This window comes from Bemisia tabaci, chromosome 9 (assembly GCF_918797505.1).
Source record: "Bemisia tabaci chromosome 9, PGI_BMITA_v3".
NCBI lineage: Eukaryota > Metazoa > Arthropoda > Insecta > Hemiptera > Aleyrodidae > Bemisia > Bemisia tabaci.
The window spans coordinates 21,673,584-21,689,449 of NC_092801.1; the positions used below are offsets into that span (position 1 = coordinate 21,673,584).

Consider the following 15,866-nt stretch of genomic DNA (forward strand, 5'->3'; position numbering starts at 1 on the left):
CCGACGCAACGTTCAGAGCGTCTTCCCGACTTCCGCCGAACCCCTTGCATCTGAGGAGGAACTTTCAAAGTTTTCGCGGGGGTTCCGAAAAATCGCAGTTAAGGCCACGGCTCACAGTGGATCGAGTCGATCCGAAAGGCCGGACATGAAAGTTTTGACTAAAACTGATAATTTAAATGTTCATTTCATCACATTTTAAATTTTATGGGGTGCTTATGGAAGAAATTTTACGAGGAAACCAATGGAGCCACTTTTAGAACCTCGATGATCTGTATAAACGGAGTTATAAGCTTTTAAAGTTTCCAAATTTTGTCCAACTTCTCCTATTGCCTCGATCCATTGTGCGGCTGCCCAAACATGATATCGTCACCTTCTAGGCAAAGTATCACAAGCGCCATGCGACGTTTAAAAATTTCCGCCGCCATTTTATTTCTTTACTAAGAAATTGTTGGTTGAATCTGTTTCGAAATTTCACTAAATTTTATCGGCAGCACAAAGAAAATTCAGTGAAATTTTTGGACAGCTTCGTTGAACAATTTCTCTGTAAAAAAATAAAATGGCGGCGGAAATTTTTAAACGTCGCATGGCGCTTGTGATACTTTGCCTGGAAGGTGACGATATTAGCTCCAGTGGCGAGGCGTGAATGATCGATTATCGATATTTCCCCATTTGAAGCTGTGGTGAAGAATCGATAATGGAGAAGTTGCATGTGTGAGATTTGCGATTTGACTGTTGATTTTTATGTAAAAGTTCGCGAGAAACACGATGGTGCCACTGGTTTTCTCTGAAATCAACTCCCAAGCTCAAAAAAAGCGCTCAAGTTGAGGCCAAAATGGAGGGGATACCCCACGCTATCCTGAGAGTCCACCTCTACATCACGACAAACTCTCCATGCAAAGATAGGGAGCAAATACATTGACAGGGCTGCCACTTTATTTGGGGACTCCAAAACTGAAAACACGGCAACCCTGTCGATGTATTTGCTCCTTATCTTTGCACGGAAAGTTTGTTTTGATGTAGAGGTGGACTCTCAGGATAGCGTGGGATATCCCCTCCATTTTGGCCTCAACTTGAGAGCTTTTATGGAGCTTGGGAGTTGATTTCAGAGAGAACCAGTGGCACCATCGTGTTTCTCGCGAACTTTTACATAAGAATCAACAGTCAAATCGCAAATCCCTCACACATGCAACATCTCCATTGAGGTGTTCGTTGCGAACACCCTGTTTATCGATATTTTTCCATAGGTTTAAATGGCAAATCGATCGATATATCGCAAAGCACGCCGCGCCACTGATTGACCCCGAACCGATTTCAAATGAGCCCTCTGGGCCCAGTTGGAAAAGAGGGTTGTGCTGCGGACTGATTCTTGATATCGATAGTCAAAACTATAGAGAAAAAAGAGAAACATGATACAGAGGGATCCCATTGGTGAAAGAGAGCGGTTGCAATGGACGAAGGAGGTAGGGTAATAGACTGACTAACAGCAAATCACGAGAGAACCGATTGTTAGTTCACCTTTTTCTCCCGCAGGGCCGTTTGTAAGATCTCTTGTCAACCTTTGGTCACCAAACCAGTGGTGAGACTCTAGCCAGCAGTCAATCTGCCGATCGGCTTACCTATTAGTTTGCGAGAAATAACAGAGGCAGATTGGGACTAGTCCCTTTCTACTGAGAGTCAAGACAATGTGAATCCATTTCTGATTGGTTCCCGTATTTTAGGCATTTACAGTGTCACAAACGGGAATAAAGATTACATTTTCACCGATTGCAAAGATTACAATCTGGAATGGACCAGGGAATTACGGGTTCGGCAAGGAACAAACGGAATGAGAGAAGGAACGAAGAAAGGAATTTGAGAATGGGCCGATCAAAGATTACGAAAAACGTCCAATTTGTGTAATCTTTATTCCCGTTTGTGACTCCATGAGGGGGTGTTGTCTTGACTCTCAGTATAAAGGGACTCTGATTGGGACTTGACCTGAAGAAAACCGGGAGTCATACACACCGGCCTTTGGTCAAGCTCTGGTCAGCTCAAACCACCACTTTGACGAGCACCTGACCATTGCTCTTACAATCGGCTCTTTCGTCTGTAAGGTGTTACATTTGACGAGGAAAATTACAAAGTGATTTACCTTGAAGTAGCAAGTGTAGATGGTGAACGTCACAGGGGTAGCGAGTCTCAATCGCTGAACATGGCTTTCAAGTCGGACAGGGCTGGGCGGAGGGTCATTTACTCATCGTTGGCGGATGGATGGTGGATGACGTGGGGTGGGTGCTCAGGCGCCGCGCATCAGAACCGCAGGTGTCTTGTGCCAGTCCCGATGCCTTTTTCTCTTTTCTCCGCGTGCACTTTCACTCCCATAATCAAACGTCCGATTTGCACCCAGCACAAATCAAATCTGCAATCAGAAGGTGAATAAAGATCAGTCAGGGTGTCCGCTGAAACAGGCTGCCCAAAAATCAGTACACTGAAAAAAAATTCTCAGCGTTTTTACCACGGTCCGTTTGTACCTTTACCATCTCACTTTTTTTACCAATTATTGGTAATTTTACCAAGACAGACTGGTAAGCTTACCTAAGGACCGCTATTTTTACTATTTTTATCAGGTAAGAATACCACTTTTATTGGTAATCAATTCCCAGTAACTTTGCCATTTTATCTCGGTCTACCATAGTCGATAAAAAATATTGGCGTTTTTACCAAGGTCCAGTAAAATTACCGAGAAAGTTCAACAATTTAACCGAGATTTCTCGGTAAAATTACCAATTCCATAAATGGTAATTTCACCAAGAAAAAACTGGGATCAAATAGAACCCTGAATTCTTGGTAATTTTACCCTTTTCTTAGTAAATACACTGAGATTTTTTTTTCAGTGTCTACATTCCTAAGAAATTGAGTACCTCCTCGACAGAAAAAATCGGTAATTCCGACTGACGAAATTTGAAAAAGTTCAAAAATATGAATATTTCGCTCAAATTGCGACAAAAAAGACGAAAAAATGAAAAACTTCCGGACCTTCTTGCGGAGTTTCCGCACCTTTTCACAGTGGCGGATTCAGATTTGGCAACAACGGATTTCCTCCATTTACATCTATGATAAATGATCGATTCTTATAGAAGCACCAGGCCTCTACAAGAATCGATACATTTCTATAGGTTTAAATGGAGAGAAGACAATGTTGGCAATTTGCTGGATCCGCCAATGATTTTTCAGTTCTTCCGGACCGCCCTTAAAAATCAGTGCTATTTCTGGACTTGTAGACACCCTGTCAGCCTGATGGGCCTGTTACAGGCAGGCAAGAGGTACAGCTAAAGACAAAGAGAGACATTCCGTGGGCATTTTGGCAATGGTGGAGGCTTTTACTTTAGAGACTCCGACATACAACTGTTGACATACCTATTAGGTGGATTCTTAACAACGTGTTGAGTACTGTTGAGTAGTTCGTTTTGCAAACAAACCGAAATTTTTTAAACTCGTTTGGTTCATGACGTCACCCGAAGCTCATAATCCACCTAGTAGGTAGGTCAACAGCCGAAAAAAAGGTACTAATCTAATGTTTCCTTATAATTGTTGGAAATGTGCCTGAGGGTATAGTCGATCCGTTTATCGATAAATATTTAAAATAAAATCAATATTTCGGCAAGATATGTTGCACTTCTCGATTTCTGCGTTTTCCCGTCATAGATTTGCCTTTTACGTGGTTCTTACTCTCTGTATAAGTGCGTATCTCTGAAAAATTGAGAAGGTCTGGATCTCGTGAGACGTTCACTGAACACTGCGAGCGGGCGCTAGGCATGTTCCGATTATCAATTGGACTACATTTTGCAATTAGGAACTACCATTTCTGGCTCATCTGTCAGAACACTTGTGTGCATAGGAAAACTAATGGTACAAATGTTGTTTGCTAGAAATTGTAGTTCCTCATTGCAAAATGTGGTACAATTGGTAATGAATTAATCGAATCCTCGAAAATCGATTAACATTTTATTGAACATCCTACCTAATCGTCTAATCTATTGTCACTTTACGATTAATCAGTTTAAGGTTTTTGTCTATAGATGGCTGTAGGTTCCACATTTGGAATATAAGCCAGTAAACCAACAGAAGAAGAGGAAGAAGAAATTTAAGGTTATGTTAAATAACGTTTTCTCGCGCTAAATAATAATACATTCGAGCGACTCAGTCGTCAAAGTATCCACTTTTAGAATATTTCGAAAATTATTTAATAATAATCGACTATCGATTAATTCATTATTTTCCTGCCGTTTAATCGCTTGATCGATTCGCTACGTGTTTCGATTACCGATTATTCGATTTTTTAAGTAATCGAACATGCCTAGCGGGCGCCGCGCTGCCGTCAGGCGAGACACGTAACAATGGCAAATCCCGACCTTTGTCGAGATAACATTTTACATTTTCGCTCAAGTTCACGGCCCGCCCGCCCTCGCCGTCTGGCGGATCCGATCCCATCCGATCCGACAGCTCTTATAAATAGGCACGAATCGTGCGCACAAATGCCAAAAGTTGCCACGTAAAGACGATTTTTCTGCCAGTGGCGTGGCGTGAATTGCGATGTATCGATTGTTATGCCATTGAAACCTATGGTAAAGAATCGATTATAAAGGTGTTCGCTGCGAACACCCCGTTTATCGATCCTTATCCATAGGTTTCAATGGCATAACAATCGATACATCGCAATTCACACCACGCCACTGGTTTCTGCGATATATTCCGTGGGAAAGACGAGTTTAAGAGGGCCGATTTACGTATTCTCTGACTATAGGTACTGCCGTGCTGAGGAAAAACGCCATATGAGCCTTCAGACGTTGTCATATTTCCTTCAATAGAAAAATAATTTTCTGGGAAAGTTTTGAATACTTTCCTTCAAAATTTTCATACAATTTTGTACGTAATTTCATCTAAAATGACTAAAAATTATGAGGAAAAAGATGCACAGCTTTTCCAAAAAATATATGTTTTATTCAGGGCAATTTGGCAACTCTAGAAATTCATACGGCGTTCTTCCTCAGCACGACAGTATATAAGTTGTATTACGCGCTCCCTGATCCAGAGTTTGATATTTTCAAACGTTGTCTTGAACTCTTACGTTTCCTTATTCTCGGGGGATTATTTCGGTGAAAATCAGTGTAAATTTCAAGAAACACAAGTGGTTCTAGGGGAGTATCGGAGACTTAAATACTTCATTGTGAGGAAAAAGTGCTCTACATATAGCGGCAAAAGGCCAAAGCTGTTTAAACTCCCGCTGCATGTCACTACTCATCTTCGTTTCGAAACGAGGACAAAAAATGTTATTAAAAATGTGTTTAAAAATTGTTTTTTCCATTTATATAAAGTAGCGTGGCGTGCTTTGTGATACATCGATTAATCTGCCATTTACACCATTGGAAAAGGATCGATAAACAGGGTGTTCCCAACAAACATCTTAAGGATCGATTCTTTACCATGGCTGCAAATGGGGAACTATCAATAATCGACCATTCACGTCTCGCTACTGCAGCAACTACAAAAATTCCGCGAGGGAAAAGAGTCAAAAAATTTCAAATTATGGCAACACTCGAGAGGTTAGACTGCCACCACTACCACGCCCAAAGATTCAAAATAAAAGTTCCCAGAATAAATTACCGTTAAACTCCATATGAAATGTAAAATTTCTTTTGTTGAGAGCATTTCATAAAATTTCGTGGAATTTCTAGGGGTCGAGTAAACAACCCGCAACAAATAACCGAGAATTAGATAAGAACTCTGCGGACCAATTATTGAAATTGATAGACAACGCTATAGACAAGGAAGACAAAGGGAGTATGGAGCGATCCTATCGGTTGAAATGGGTGTTTCCTGTAGAATAATAAGGGTCAAAAGTTCCGAAAATCTGCGTCATGTAATTTAAGGACAGCCAATAGATAAGAACTCTGTGGACTAACTTTTGAAATTGATAGACAAAGCTATAGACAAAGCTATACATAGACAAGGAAGACATACGGAGTATGCAGCGATCCTATCGGTTGAAATGGGTGGTTCCTGTAGAATAATGAGGGTCAAAAGTTCCAAATGTGGGTCAAATGTGCGTTACGTAATGTAAGGACAGCCATTAGATGAGAACTCTACGGACTATTTATTGAAATTGATAGACAAAGCTATAGACAAAGAAGACATAAGGAGTACAGAATCCTATCAGTTGAAATGGGTTGTTCCTGTAGAATAATAAAGGTCAAAAGTTCCGAGAACGTGCGTCACGTAATTTAAGGACAGCTCCTAACTTTCCCGGTTTTCCAGACCTCCGAAAACCCTGCGAGTCTAATAAAGATTTTCCGAGAATCTCGAGATTCATTGCGAAACGTAATTTCTTAAAATTTCATAAAATTTGGCATCTCCGTCCGCGCCGGCGCGGAATTGATTCCAATCGTTCGACTTATCACACTTATCACGGGCGACGTTGCCGATTGGGGCGGTTTTCCCCGGACGTGATTGCAGCGAAAATCGGGGGAGAGCGGCGATTGCACCGACGCGACGTACACTAGAACGGGTCACTAGGAGACGTTGGACAAAACCTGGAGACTATGGAAGCTTATATTTTCGAACATAAGAAACAAAAAAGTTCAAGAGTGGGTTCATTTTTTTCCGTGAAATTTTCTTTCAGAAACACCCCTTGCAATTTGATGTAGGATGAAAGAAACATTCAAATTTGAAATTTTAGCGAAAAATTACACGTCTGACCTCTCCTGTTAGCTTGTTTCACAGGGTTGCCGCAAAATTTAGAAAAGTAAATTCCCTGACATTTCCCTGAAACAGTTTCGTAAATTTCCATGACAACTGAACAAATGCAATACGGCAAAAAAGACATAATTTTAAATATTTTATTGGCAAAATGTGTTCTAAATGTGGTCTAACCCACTCAAGAAAGGAAATAAAGGTGACTTGACGATTTTCTTTGACATTTTCGTCATTATCCCTGACATTTCCAGGTTTTCCCTGACTTTTTGGAATTCCCTGACATTCCCGGTTTTCCCTGACACGTTTTCGTGAATTTCCCTGACAACTGAAAACATGCAATACGGCAAAAAAGACATAATTTTAAATATTTTTTTGACAAAATTTGTTCTTCAAAACGTCAACCCCGCTCGAGAAAGGAAAAAGGTGACTTGGTGATTTTCCCTGACATTCCACGTTTTCTCTGACTATTTAAAATTCCCTGACATTCCCGATTTTCCCTGACACTTTTGAGTAAAATTTCCTGACAAATGACATATGCAACATGGCAAAAAGACATAATTTCAAATAGTTTTTCGGCAACATTTGTTCTTCAAAACGTCACACCCGTTCAAGAAAGGAAATAACGACGGTGACTTGACGATTTTCTCTGACATTTTCGTCATTTTCCTTGACATTTCCCGGTTTTCCCTGACTTTTTGAAATTCCCTGACATTTCTCGGTTTTTCCGGACTGTGGCAACCCTGAATATGGCAAAAAGACACAATTTTACATAATTAGTTTTTTGGCAAAATTTGTTCTTCAAAACTTCAAACCCACTCAAGATAAGAAATAGAGGTGACTTGACGATTTTCCCTGACAATTTCGTCATTTTCCCTGGCATTTTCGTTATTTTCCCTGACATCTCCCGGTTTTCCCGGTATTCCCTGACTGGCAGCCCTGGTTCCACTGTGCGACGACGAGCGTGCTCGCAGCGATCTACTTCACTCGATCGTTTTCTCCATTTCCAGTTTCCTCGTTCCCATTCAACATCTCGAACCTCTCGTCTCTTCCGTTATCGAGAGCGCAGGCTGCGACCGCGGAACTGGGTTCATGACATGACGTTTTGCATACCGGCGCCGTTTTCTACTCGAGAATCGTTACATGCAGCCACGATGGATTGCATCGTACTGCACATGCAGCATCTCCCGGAAAAAAGGAATTGGAGCTCTTACGATGCTCGTGGTGGATTTTGTACTGGAAAAATGTTTTAACGATGTCCGCATGCGGATAGCTTGCACTGGAAAGAAAAACACATTGGATCTAGAGTCCGCGGCCAGACTCTTAAAAACATCGACAAGAAAAAGTACTCTTGATTCAATCAGAATCTGGCTTAAATCAAGAATCGAGTCTCTTAATCTAACCGCATTTCGTTTTGATTCAAGCAAAAATCCGATTGAATCAAAAGAGTATTTTTTCCTGTCAATGTTTTCAAGTGTCTGGACTCTAGATCTAATGTGTTTTTTTTTCCAGTGTGGTAGCTGGCTCGGAGAATCTCAATCCTCGCTTGGCAAAGATGCACACTGAAAAAAAAAAATTACGGACTATACAGACATATTGTCCGTTCCAGGCTCAGAGGCCGAAAGTTCCTGGTGCTGGAGCTGTAACTTCAATTGCTCCGCGGGTGCAACGCCCGGAACGCGGACGGTATGTCTATAAACCCCGTAAGTGCGGCTCCCACGGCCGGAGTATTTTTTTCAGTGCAAAATTTCATGAAACTTCGAGAGATGATATTTCGTGAAATGCCATGAAGTTATATGAAACTGCTGCGGACTGACTATTAAAATTGATAGACAAAGCAAGTTCCGTACCGCCCTTAAAAAATCAGTACAATTTCCGGACTTTCCGGAAATTCCGGACTTGTAGACACTCTGCTGATCGTAACTCCTAAAAACGAAATTAACGTATTTTGATTCAAACTTCCCCCTGCTCACAAAAAAAGAAATCGCGCACTGAAGAGTGAATGATTTCAATGCTTTACCGTTCGTTCCCCCATTCATTATATCAAACAAAATGAGTACCTAGGAATTTTGACATGAGCGGAAGTGGTGGTCAAGGCGCCGCCAGAAAATGAGGCCACGCGCGACAAGATAAGAGCAAAAGACGGGAGAGAAAAAAAAGCAAGATGAAAAGTAAACATATTTACTCGGAGTGAAGAAGAAATGAGGCCTCATACGTAAAAGCGGCGGATGTCACGCTTTTAAGTTTTGAGAAAATCCTGCTTCGAGTTTTCAAAACTGTGCGTTTTGCTGCTTGTGCAGCAGATAGGATTCGGACAAGGAGTTCAGTATAAAGCATATCCTCCTCTAAAAAATGGGCTTTAGAAATTTAAATTTTATGCAAGATACAGAGAAGTTAAAAACGACCACATCCGCTGTATTTACGGATAATTTTTTTTTTTTTTTTTATGGGCATAAAATGAACCACCGAGCATAATGGGAGAGAGATAGAGTTATTGAAATTGATCAAATTATGATTAAAGTTGAGTTTCTTTATGATTTTTCGAGAACAATAAATAATTCGGGACATCCGAAAAAAAGGAACAAACTATACTATCAGTCTTTTAAAACGGGGAAAAAATTAAAAAGGTGCCAACACCCAGAGACCTACAAACAGATTTTGAGCACTAAGTCTCTTGAAACTGAGAGGGTTAAATTTTTGGACAGGAAGATTTTTTTTCCCTTTTCCTTGAACGAATAAAAAATTAAACATGGTCCGAGATTCTGAAAAGTCAAAAATAAGTTACATATTTTTCCTTAAGTTATGATAGAAACGAGAAGCAGTCGAGAATTATGACGCGTGGTCCTAGTTTTTCGGCGCTACCCAGCGTGGTCGTGTCATTTTCGCCGCGTGACGCGCCTTCAATTCCAGCTAGCTGCAATATGGACAGCACCCATGGTCGAATAGTTATCTCAATAGCGCCTTCCGCAAATGAGGTCAAATATCAATGGCTCCTGCGCGAAAAAAAAGCTTATTTATCTCAGCCGCGTTGCACATCTCCACTCATGTTTTATTTTAAGCTAATTAAAAAAAAAAAAAAAAAAAAAAAAAAAAAAAAAAAAAACTGACTGAATGTTTTTCTTAACATTTACTGCGAAGTTTCCTAAATCATTTCAGCATACTCGCAGAAAATTTCGTCGCAATTTTTAGGGTCTTTCTTTCTTTTCTTTTCATTTGTCTGTACAAAAAAAGAATGAGGCCTGGTCCGAGATTCTGAAACGTTGCAATTAAAGCTCCCACTAATTCACAATACCATTTTCTTCAAAAAAAAAAAAATTATAAAATAAACAAAGATCCCATGTTTCAATTTAGATGATAATGTCTTTCATTAAACTAAAAATGACTTTGAGGTCGATGACAACATTAATTTCGTTTGACTTTAAAGACGTCATTCGATTGAAAGTGAAAAAAACTGTGAATCGTTCTTTTTCTTCTTCTTTCAAACTTCTGACCGTTTTTTGAGGTACAAAAATTAAATTTTGAATCTTCAGTCATTAAAATAATTCAGTAAAAGAAGCGATTGCCAGAGGACATGCATCATCAAGTCAAGATCCGAAATACCTCCGGGACAATACGTCTGACTGAGCAACGCCGACTGCAGATAATTGGCTCGGTAAATAGCCCGAATAGAACATTAGCCGGAATGTGTCAATGTATTTTCAGGACGGCCCGATAAGACCCTGAACCCATCAAAGCCGGTGACTTATACAATTAGTCATTAATCAGGTGACGTCACTTTTTTTTGGAGCAGGGCCCGGATCGGGTCTGCCATGTCGAATGGAAAAACGCGTGAAAATACAATGATCAAACACAAACGACGTATGAACATTCCGACTTGAAACAGACTTCAACTCAATTTTCAGCTCCGGAGCAACTTTATATGACCCATGATAAAGCTTGAAGTAATTTTGAGATTTTAAACTCATTCTCCTTCAAAATCGAGAAAAATGTTCATAAACTCACAGAATGAGCTTTCAATGGCGTCTTCGTCCTTCATTCAATCTGCGATGGTAAGAAGCTTACACAAAACATACCTTTAAAGTTAGACTTTCAAAACATCCGTAGTAAGCTCGGTTTACTTGGTGAAATTTTGAAAATTAAGAAACTTAAAACAAATAATTTTTCTTTTTCTTTCCTTTTGAAATTTTAAATAGGGGATGATATGAGACTATGAAACGAGCCAAATATTTTGATTCACATACCAACCCGGTAAAGAAGGGTTTGTAGTAATCATGTATTTCTATTACTATTCCTACTTGTCTCTTCTGCAATCAAAGAAGCTTTACTGTCCTGTATTGGGAAAATAAACGTCATTATCAGACTTGACAACGCGTATAATGAGCTACTCTTGGAAATGAAACACACCCGACTCACAAATATTGATCTTCCGTCAAATTAGTTCCACATTCAATAGTGATTCATTATGATGCGTTTGGAAGGAAGAAACAGGGAGGGTAGCTGAGCCCCCCCCCCCCCCCTTTCATTTACGAGATTTTAGATTATTCTCATTTTGAAAAGATGCGTGAACAAGCGTGAAAATCAGGAGAAAAATTACTTCTCTCAATTTCCAATAACTAATAATAAATAATTTCCATTCTAGAAAAGTGCAGGAAAAAATATTTTAAGAAGTTACCTACACCAAGTTTGCGACAGGGTGAAAGAAAAGTCTCCTTGAATTTTGAAATTTTCTGCTATCTCCCGACTTTTCATAGTTTTTGAAAGTGAAAATTTTGGACATATTCCTGATAAATGTGTATAGTGGCACCATTTCGCATTACGTCTTGAGATACTTTACTCTCAATCAGATGGTAGTCCAAAAATGGCATGGGTTATGCTCTCTTTCCTGGCTGCGAAAATGCCGTATCTTAAATTACGATTACAGTTAGGTTTGACAGTTGATAAGATGTTTCTCTTGTCTTAAGTTGATGTCATGTGTCATGGATGCCATTAAGCACTGTGATGTCTAAGGAGCAAAATACTTTGTCTGAAGATGTGGGCGGTCAATTGTAAGGTCGGCAAGGGGCCATCTTACGGAGCGTTAGTAAATTCCGTAACGCTCTGAGGGAGGGGGTATGAGCCTGCTTTACAAAGGGACGTCGGGGGAGGGGAGTGCCATCATTACGCAATCCTCTCAATTAATAGCTAAAGAACACACAACATCCAAAATTTATCATCCTCATTTCTTCAACTTATTTGTCACGCTGTCATTTTAATATACTTCGAATTTTATCCAGCAATATTCTTCAGTTTTCCCACACTGAACCTTAGGACAAAGTACGAAATTAAGCGTTCTGACGCATTTTTCCTGACCAAAATTTCACATAAAACACGATTTGCGCGACGAAAATTACTGAGATCAACTCCTGCTTAAGATATTTAATATTTCTTGACGCGCGAATTCAAACCTCCCGCTCCTGAAAACTTAATACGTGAGTCAAATCGCACGACCACTTCGCCTGGTATTTACCATGACGATCCCTGCGATATGAAAATCTGGCAACCTCAGTCTTGACGCTTCGGCTCTGCTACAGCAAATTGTTTACACTTTGAACGATAAGGGTGAGAAAGGAACAATGGTCGATTGAGAAGCCTGCCAAAATCGTTGTGAGGCGCGATTTGACTCACGTAGAGAATTGAGTTTCTTGTGACCGGGCGATCCAAAATTCCCATAACCAACAGATCGTATTCGATACATCAAACGGGTGAGATTGTATCGATATCGATTTTGTTCAAAACATAAACATAGCCTCAAAAGTAAATTCAGAAATCTGGGAGAACGGGTCTTTTGTAACAGATTTTTTATTCTTTTGAGTACCAAATGCCAATGCAAAGTGAAATTGTCAGGAAATTTCTAATTTTCAGCTTTTCCAACTAAAATCCTAACAGTTTGGTTTGAGGTTATGTTCTATTGTTTCGAACCTAACGATACATCGAACCGTTATCGAATACGGTCTATGTTTATTGAAATCGTAAATATCTTAGTTATGAGTTACTTTCAGTAATTTTTGATGCAAGAATCGTGTTCGACATATATCAGAATGCTTAAATTCGTACCTTGTCTAGTGGTCCATTTTAAGGATCTCAAAGAGGGGAGGGGAGTCGGGCGTCTGTCAAGCGTTTTCGAAAAAAATATTACGAAAATTAATTTGGTAAGATTTCAAGAAATTTTGCATCTTCCTGCGTGCTGAATAGATAAAAGAACAGCGTCGAATGGCCCCCGATTTTATTCACTTTTTAATTTCCGCGACGACCCAATTTCGCTTTCCACTCCTGGCTGGGCGCGGACGAAAAAATAGGCCAATCCGAAGGTGGCGAGCGCGCCCGTGTGTGCATAATGATGACGCGTCGAGCTGCGCGCCGTTTGCATTCGCAGTCGCTTTTGATTGCTTTTTTTTATTTCCACTAATCCTCAGCTGGAGATAAAAAAGTCTTTGTTTCCTGCTCCTCCATTCCCCTGCCGCTTAAGCGCGATACGAAAATAAAGACGCACTGCAGACTGCACGGATGTGCCAACTCATTATCCTGGGTTTATGAAAGCGGTTTGAAAGTCGCGGATCAAGGCCGTTTCAAGGATCCGTCATCGGTGAAATCAAAGATTTTTAAGGAGATGGAAAAACTGGAGTACCTACACGGGGAAAAAAAAGTCGTGCGTGGGACCCGAAGTTTCGGTCATATGGATCTCTGAAGTTTTCGGATTGAGCATCCGAATACTTAAGGTCCAGCTGCTGAGGTTTGGATCACACATCTGAAACTTCAGTTCTTACATCTGAAGTACTTCGGTTTTCACATCCGAAGAACTTCGGTTCTCACATCCGAAAAACTTCGGTTCTCACATCTGAAGTACTTCAGATGTAAGAACTGAAGTTTCAGATGTGTGATCCGAACCGCGACAGCTAGACCTTCAGTGTTCAGATGCTCAATCTGAAAACTTCAGAGATCCATATGACCTAAACTTCGGGTCCCACGCACGAGGTTTTTTTCTCCGTGTATACTGCCGTGATGGCGCGGCGAAGAGAGCAGTAAGTACAAAAATGAAGTTTTAAGAAAACTGGCTCAGAAGCTCCTGACCGGAAAATTTCATTAAAAGAGGCCTCTGTTCTTTGTCGAATTTCCACTAATCGTTCGGAAGACTCCTACAAATCGTTTGGATCCTTAAAAATCGACCGTTTTTATTTCAATTACATGAAAAGGGTATGTTTCATTTTCATGCTAGGCTATTGTAAGGCAAGACAGCCGTAAGCGCTATCTTCTGCATGCTTTTGTGGTTGCGTTTTGGACACACAACAAACACATTTTCAGGTTGGGAATTGGCAGAAGAGGGCAGCACTTTAAATGAAAGCACTTTTTTCATCGACTCTCTGGAGGAATAATGTCTCTTACTCCTGTTTAGCCTGAAACTACGTCAGTTTTTGCGCACTAACGACTTTCTCGTATGTCTTGTTTTTATACATAATGAAGATAAATTAGTTTATTAGTATTTTATATTAGAAATAGTTCTCGGCCAAAATGTGCACTGGAAAAAAAAACACATTGGATCCAGAGTCCAAACTCATAAAAACATCTGCATGAAAAAATACTCTTGATTCAATCAGATTTAAGCTTAAGTCAAGAACCAAGCCTCTTATTTTGAGCGGACTTCCTTTTGATTTAAGCTTAAATCTGATTGAATCAAGAGTATTTTTTCAAGGTTTTAAAGAGTCTGGACTCTAGATCTAATGTGTTTTTTTTCCAGTGTGTTGTTCGGAACGTCGAACTCCTTCTTGACAACAAATAAAGGTGGCCCAACAATTTTCCTCAACATTTACGTCATTTTCCCTGACATTTACTGGTTTTCCCTGACATTTCCTGGTTTTCCCGTTGCTCCCTGACTACGGGAACCCTGTGCGGCTCCAGCACCCGGTACTCTCGGCCTCGGAGGCCGCAACGGACGTCAGGTCTGTGCAGCCAGTAACTTTTTTTTCAGTGTTAAATTGCGTACAAAATTGTCTGAAAAATTTTGAAAGGATATTCGCAATAGATCGTATTCGATACATCAAACGGCTGAGATTGTATCGATATCGATTGGTTCAAAACATAAACATAGGCTCAAAATTAAATTCAGAAATCTGAGAGAACGGGTCTTTTGAAACAGATTTTTTATTCTTTTGAGTGCCAAATGCCAATTCAAAGTGAAATTGTCAGGAAATTTCTCATTTTCAGCTTTTCCAACTTAAATCCGTACAGTTTGGTTTGAGGTTATGTTCTATTGTTTTGAACCAAACGATACATCGAACCGTTATCGAATACGGTCTATTTGTCCAGTAAATTCTTATTTGTATCGAAGGAAACATGGCAAGGTCTGATGGCTCATACGGCGTTTTTCGTAAGCAGGCAGAACGGGAGCGCGTAACTTATGGAAGCGTCGAAGAAGCAAACAATAAACAATGAAGTTGTATTATTGGCCGCAATAAAAATCCCATTCGACGCGCGGCGCGGGGGATTTTGACGGCCGTAAAGAGCGGCTTTACAGTTCGGAGCTCACTCGAGCCGAGGTTTCATCTGCCGACTTAAGCTCGAGCCTCGAGGATGTTAATTTTACTTCCTCCGGCAATTTTCCGACGCTTGATGAGATCCGTTCGGCTCGCACATCATCCGTTGCATCTTCCATTTCCAACCGCTCGTGCGAGTAATTAACCGTCTTAATATCCTCGTTTCCGGACCAAGAGACGTAACTCCATTCCGAGTTTGCCAAATCCACTCAAACAATTAAAATTTTCAGTAATTCCCCCGTGATTTTCTCGGTTTTCCAGACAGCCGGAATCTCAGAGTAGGTCGGGTAGAGGGGAAATCATCGGTTTTCAACACAAATTACCCGAGAAATTTGCGAAATTTTCCTGCATTTTTTCCTCTAAAAGGCACATCTCGGTACAGGGTTGCCACAGAATTTGGAAAATGAAAATGACACATTTTGGTGAAATTCCCTGACAATTGAAGATACGGCAAATGGTTAAGAAGACATAGTTGAAAATAGTATTCAGGCAAAATTTGTAGTTCGAAACCTCAAACCCATTTCAGAAAGCAAATAAAGAAGAGATAACAAATTTTCCCTGACATGCGCG

General features: G+C 40.3%; 1 protein-coding gene across 5 annotated transcripts in view; it reads right to left on the bottom strand.

Annotated features, from left to right (window-relative positions):
* Positions 1-15,866, bottom strand: part of Vha100-2 (V-type ATPase subunit a family protein Vha100-2) — a 111,405-nt gene that overhangs the window by 65,825 nt on the left and 29,714 nt on the right. For all 5 annotated transcript variants that reach the window (XM_019047965.2, XM_019047960.2, XM_019047959.2 and 2 more), the window contains exon 2: positions 2,132-2,398. The gene's annotated coding sequence lies outside the window, so the exon portion shown is untranslated. The remainder of the gene's footprint in view (positions 1-2,131; positions 2,399-15,866) is intronic.